We start from the raw sequence: 7,235 nt of genomic DNA on the forward strand, positions 1-7,235 counted from the left end.
CTAAATACTTTATTAGAAAATATTTGGAGTAAACTCTACAAATAATGTGTAGATCCTAATATGGTTTTTGTTAATGTCAGAATGAATATTAAAACATTATCACTTATGTAAAGTACCACATACCAAAACAAATATTAATATTGTAAATATCTGCCTATTGCACTCAGGACTTTAGTTATATGTGCTAGTGAGATAGCACCTTATATTCAAATGTTCTGTTAGGACCAGCACACACACAAATAGATAATACATGTTTAACAGATGATAGGGATAGATAGATAGATAGGTAGATAGATAGATAGATAGATAGATAGATAGATAGATAGATAGATAGATAGATAGATAGATAGATAGACAGATATGCAGGCAACATTTTGTGGATATATAAAATTCTTCACTTTTAAAATTCAATCTTATAAATTTTTCTAGAATAAAATAGAAATATGACTCCTCTTTTCACAGTTAAAAATTACTCATGTATTCATCTCATTTTTTCGAACTTAAAAATTTAATATCAATTACATTTTAACTTTCCATTTGTAGCTAATATGCTAAAATCTCTTAGAAGACACTATAAAATGCAGGTAAAATTTATGTCATATTAATAATGACTTTGTCATCCCAACTCTGTACTCAAATATTTATCTTTCAGGGATGTTCACATAGTTAAATAATCCAACATCTCATGTGAACTAAGACTATTTTAATACTTAAGCAATGGTGTTCAGTTCCTACCCCACTCAGAGGTAAATATGAGTCAAACAGAGTGACCCAATTCTCACAGAATATTTGACTTAGTTAAGCACCATTAAGATATGGTTAAGGTTACTTGATGAGATTTTGTTGTTAGACTCTTTGATATGTACTTTTGTATAAATAAGCTAATTTACTGAGGACTGTAGTAGTCATAATGCTTTGATGATTCTGTGGATTCCCTAAGGGGTGACACTTTAGTTGCAAGGAACACTACAACTGAAGCCACAGCTTCTATTTCAAGATGGCATGCTCCTATACTTTAGATAGTCTTATGTTGGAAAACTCTGAGACAAACCTCAGTCTCTAGACAGCCCTTAACAACTATAGCTATTTTCACTCAGGCCAGATGGCTTGGAAGAAAGCTGGTTGTTGTATGATGAATGAAAATGTGTTTACTTTCCATTCACAGACTATGGTTGGTAGAACTGGTTAATTCTAGATATTGTGCTGCAGCTAAAATTTATCAGTGCATTGCTGGTCTCACTAATTGGCCACATTTCTTTCTATCTGTATAATCAGATGTCCAGTTGACCTTTCCAATCATTCCTTGATGTTGTCATACTAGACCCTACAAAAGTTTCTATCAGGAGATCTCTTCTTGACTGTTTGTGATCTTTATCATGTGAAAAGTAGACTGACTTGGCAACAAGAAGAGGAGATCATCAAGTTGGCATTCAAGACAATCACCAAGTCCTTGAGGGCTATAACAACTGCAGAGAATACAGTAGTAGTGTTGACAGTGACCAAAACAGTAGCCATGAGAAGGAGTGTGAATAGCTACAGAGGGTGAATAAAAGCAGACAACTGGGAGATACGCTGTGATCTTAGTGCAGCTGGATTCAAGTTTTGAGACAGGAAGAGGCATCACCAGAAGAAAAACTGTCTGACCACCAGATGAGTTACACACAAATGGCTGACTGATTTCTGAAGATACAAAATAATCCCACATTAGTTCAGAATTATGTATAATAAAGGGTTATTTATTTAGAGGAGACTCAGAGATCACTGTCCTCAATCACAATCCTTTGCACGAACAGGGAACAGGAACAGAGTCTAGCAGCTGTAAAAAAGAGCTGGAAGCAAGAGAGTGTATGCAAGCTTTATAGCAGCATTTATAGTATAAGAGATCACACCCAAGTGGGATGGTATCTTAAAGGCTATTGGTTGAAGGAGCATAAGAAGCTCCCACAGCATCTCCCCTTTTGTTTAAATAAGAGAGTTCCATACCCAAAACAAAACTATAATACTAGGAACAGATATCAAGTATAAGATTAGAATTATAACCAGAATAAATAGTATTAAGGAATGAATGCTAGATGTTTTAATAAATATTCTATCCTAAGGAGTGTAAGCCTTGTATTTAAAATGGCTTGGCTAGACCATAAGAGGACAGTTGTTCTGGCCCTATGCATTCAACCCATCTCATGCTTTGTTTTACTTGAGATAGAGTTCCAGTTCCTAGGAATTGAATATCTGCCTCTTGAAGAGGCCAATTTGGATGCCAAGATTCTGGAATAGTGATAGTCACCTCCACACCTGTGTCTAAAAATCCCTCAATTACAATGTCATTTATATGTACTCTTAGCTTTGGTCTTTGATCATTTATAGAATTCTGTCAAAATATATGTTTTCTAATTCCTACTGTAGTTTTTGACTCATCCTCCAGGTCTATTCCATCATCCAGAACAGTATGGTTTTTTTACAGTAGGCACTGAGTTGATTAATTTTCCTGGTGAGACATGTACTCCACAGTGACTGGGAATGACGGGGCCTTGTTTGAAATTGGGGCCTGTGAGAGCCCCCCCAAGGAGTTTCCTATGCAGCTTCTTTATTAACCAATAGTAATAAAACATAGTTTCATAGCATACAGAGGGGAATCCCACATCACAAACACTAGTCCAAAACCAGGCCATAGTGCATCCAACAGAGGTCAAAGCAGCTGAGACAATGAAGAATAGTAGTAGTATAAATGAAGGCAGAAAGCAAAAAAGGAAGGAAGCCATGAAGGCTTAGAGGTGAGAGACTCCTAACTGATTCTCCTTGGAGTTACACAAAGTTGTAACCCTAAATCCAAACACATGCAAGGTCCAAGACTTTCTGACACCATTAAGACACTATCAGAAGTTGTGAATCTTGACATTTAAGACATAAACAGTAACATTAACCACCAGTGTAGCTGCTGTTATAATTCATGGGTCATTGATCAGTCAGGGTAAAGCCACTGGCAAGGACTAGAACCATGTAAGCTCTGACCTGAGCACCTAAAACGTACAGTACTTTGTCCTCTAGAGCTTAGAACTCAGAGCCATCAACTTCTGAATCTGTTAGTATTGCCCATGGTTCCTTGGAAGTCCACGATGCAGGACCATAAACACAGAGGAAGTGTCCCATTGCCTATTTCAGATGCCCTTCCCTTGACAGAGCAAAATATATGCCACCAAATGATGAGTGAAATCAGCAATAAATTTATTTGTGGCTACAACATATGTAGATCACAACTATCCAATAATTCTTTACAGTGTAAGGTTAAGCACATGGTTATTTTGAATGTTCTTCTATAAATCTACCAATACTATAAAAAATTTTTTCTTTTTTTGATTTTGTTTTGCTCTGTTTTTGCATTGATGTTGTGGTGGTGGTTCTTGTTGTTGCTGTTATTGTTGTTCTCCTCCTCCTCCTCTTCCTTCTCCTCCTTCTTCTTCTTTTTCTTCTGTTGCTGCTGCTGCTATGATCTCCTTGGTCACATGTATTTATATTTGTCAGTACTCTCTAGAGTAACAACAGAACTTATAGAATAAATATCTTGATATATATATAGACAGAGATGGATATAGGAATTTATTGATATGATTTATAGGCTGCTGTCCAACTGATTTGACAATTATTGGTTATGAATGGAAAGTCTAATAATCCAGTAGCTGCTTACTCCACAAGTCTAGATGTCTCATCTGGTCTTCAGTATATGATGGAGTGCGAAAGAAGTAGTCTCTAATACCAGTGAAAAGAATGGATGTACTAGCAAGATCATGGAAATCAGGTTAACAGCAAAAGCTTCCTTATTCTATGTTCTTATATAAACTTCCATGAGAAGGTAGAGCCCAGATTAAAGCCAGTTCTTATTTCAAGATCTTGAAACAGGAACTTTGATCTGGACCAAAGGTGTATGTTTCTTCCAACCTCAATATTCCAGACTATGAGTGGGTTCACCCCCTTCAAATGCAGCAAAAAAAAGAACTCTCAGAGTTGTTCCTTCCATTTCAGGAGAGTGGTACATCCTTAAGGTAGTCAGGATGGCAACCAAGAATAGGAATCACACCATCCAACATGATCTGTTACATTTTAATTATTGTATTATTTTTCTCCATCAATCAGGTTCTTGACTCTGCATTTATTCCTATTCAATGCTGCAGCTTTTGTATTTGATTCTCTACAGTCACTGTGCTAGCCATTGTTTCTAATATTACAATCATTACCATTAGAAATATTTTTGTAACTTCATAGCTTCATATCTGTTTACTCTACTCTTGGTTAGATAATAATATGTAAGCATGTATAATGATGTTTCTCTTGATAGAAATATTCTATCTCATTTTACAGAAAAGGACTCCCCTACCATCATATTGTAGAGAACAATGTACTCAAAGTTATGATAAGAGAGTAAATCTGATTGCCTGATTTATCCCCCAGGAGCTGTAGAATTTTGCCAATCATCATAATCCATAATTGCAGCAAATATTTATAAACTAAGCAAGTAATATCTCTCAGGCAATTATTCTGTTTTGTTTTCAATTATTGCAGATATTATAAGCAATTACATACAATTTGTTTAAAGAATTTACAGCTTTTTTGTCATAGCCTCTTTAGTGAATGGATGATAAGACTATTATATTTATCGGGAATGAGACATGTATTTTGATATTAAAATTGTCATTTTCATCCAAGTTTTGAAGTAAAGACAAATTATAAGCAAGCTGTGATTTCAAGGAGCTTAAATTTTACTGAAGGGAAATCTTCAGACTGAGCATATATCCCGTTGTAATAACAGTGCCTGATAAAGTTCAGAGAGATGTAAATACGCTAATCCAAACTGGAAAGTTTTAGAAGTTTTTCTTCCATTTTAAATAGATGTACAACATACCACATATACTTAAATTCAGTCACATTCTAAAATTTAGTACCTAGCAACATATTCAACACCTATGTATAGTAGACTTTCTTGGACTGCCAACCCCAAAATCATGATACAGAACAGAGAGTTATTAGTTATGACTGCTCAGTCTCACTTTAAGCTTGTCTCACTAGCTCTTATAACTTTAACCAGTTTTGCTTCATCTACATTTTGCCTCAGGGCTTTTTACCATTCTTTCATTTTACATGTCCTACCTTACTGCATCCTCCAGATCTGGCTATATGGCCTCTGCCTGGCAGCGTCATCTCTGACTACTCCCTGGCTGACTCCCCTTTTCTCTGTGCCCACTTGCCCCACCTATCCCTCCTCTTCCTAGCTATTGGCCATTCAGATCTTATTGGATCCATCAGGTTTCATAGGCAGGCAAGGTGAAGCAGCAGCACATTTTTTTTTTTACCTAGTTAAATGCAGCATGAACAAAGGCAGCACATGTTTACCTAGTTAAACTAACATTCTGTTCCATCACACCTTTTCTTTTGTTAAGGATTTGCTATATATTGCACATATTTATTTATAACTCAAAATTGGCAAAGTATAGTCCAGTTTGCCAATTTGGACACCATTTGTTTGCCCTTTATAGCTATGTTTCAATAGTGATGGAATTGTATAGTGTGAGCAAAACTATGTGTGAGAAAAATCTTTACTAATCTTTACTTTTTTACAGATTTTCATTGAAACTTTAATGGTCCACATTCTAGTCACATTAGACTAGAGTTAACATTACATTCCTATTTGTCTTCAAAGGCCAGTGTTTGTGGTTATCACAGCAGCTGTCTGTGGACTTGAGCTCATCCTCCTGACCCTTCTTCCCTTGAGCTCTCCCAACAAATAAGGAGAATTGCCATTCCCATTTCTGTTCATTTAAAAATGGCGGAGCCATCCTCCCTTTTTCCTTCAGACTGAGCTGCCTGAACTAATTTACACCCAAAGCTTAATTAGTTCCCTAACTGTCTGTCCTATAACTTGTTCTAACAACACATGGAAAATAACTTAGGCTTGTAATTGCGCAGGAGAAAGACCTATTCAGAAAAGAACAAACTGTTCAATGCAGAAAATATATAGGATTCCTGAAGAAAATCTAACCTCTTGCCTTACCACCAGAACATGCAGAAGATCATGATAATAAACCATAGCACCTTCATCATTAAAAAATGGAAATTTATACCAGTAAATGTAGAATGGAGGGTTATTTTTCTACCCATAACTTGTTTATTCATAAAATGGTAACCTGAGCTTAATTCAAGATTCCATTGTTAACATATCTTTTAAAAACAAATGTCAAATTTCAAACATTTAGTAATACTTAAGGACAATGAATCAGAATGAATAAGTAGCCTCTGCTTTACAACCTTCAGATGTCAATACAGAAAACAAATGTCTATCAGAGTTACCATACATAATGGACAGCCACGGGGCTGGAGGAAATGTTTACAAATGTGAGCCCAAGAAACTGAACCTCGAAAGACCTCAATGAGTTAACAGGGAAAGTGATGTTTCCTGGTCCTGGAAATATGAGCAGGCATTTTCTGAAGTAGAAAGGAAAGAGAAGAGATATCCAGAGCAAGAGAACATATGGACAAGACTGGAGCTCAGTCTCTCTGGCGTCACTAACTGCCTAATGGGGTCCGTCTGAAATGTTATTACGAAGTACAGTGTAGTCTGGAACAAAATCACAACCAGTCTTGAATTCAAACCTCAGCATTATTCTTAAATACTAGATACTCATTCTGAAAGCAAAATTCTGGTTTGAAGAGCTAAATGAAATTTTAAGAGGAAAAAACCAGGCAATTTTTTTTTCTTTCCATGATGTATTTTTTTTAAATAAAGTCTATTTCTGAAAGACTTTAAACAAATACAACATCCGTGGTTAGAGAGAAAGATGGAGCATTTGATGCTCCACAGAAGACCCAGATTTTGTTCTCAGAACCAACATGGAAGCTGACAATCAGTTCCAGCTTCAGGGGATCCAGTGCTTTCTTCTATCTTCTACACCACAAAGCAAGCGCATGATGCATATACGTGCAAGCAGGTAAAATGCTTATTACACGAAATTAAGAAATTTAAAACAATTGGAATAAAACGTCAACATAGCATGCAAATTTCTTTTCTTAATTTTGCTTATTAGACTCTTTATATTCTGAAGAAAATTTTATTTGCAAAATATAAAATAAAGTCTTGGAATCTGAGAACACAGGCCACTCTAATCACAAACACATTTGCTTAAGCTTAAAACTGGAAAGGGGTTTGCTTGTACCTACAGCTACCTAAACATATTTCATAAGCAGAACCG

Source organism: Alexandromys fortis, unplaced genomic scaffold (assembly GCF_014885135.2).
Source record: "Alexandromys fortis isolate MF-2015 unplaced genomic scaffold, M_Fortis_MF-2015_v1.1 scaffold_2_26212498_36691700, whole genome shotgun sequence".
NCBI lineage: Eukaryota > Metazoa > Chordata > Mammalia > Rodentia > Cricetidae > Alexandromys > Alexandromys fortis.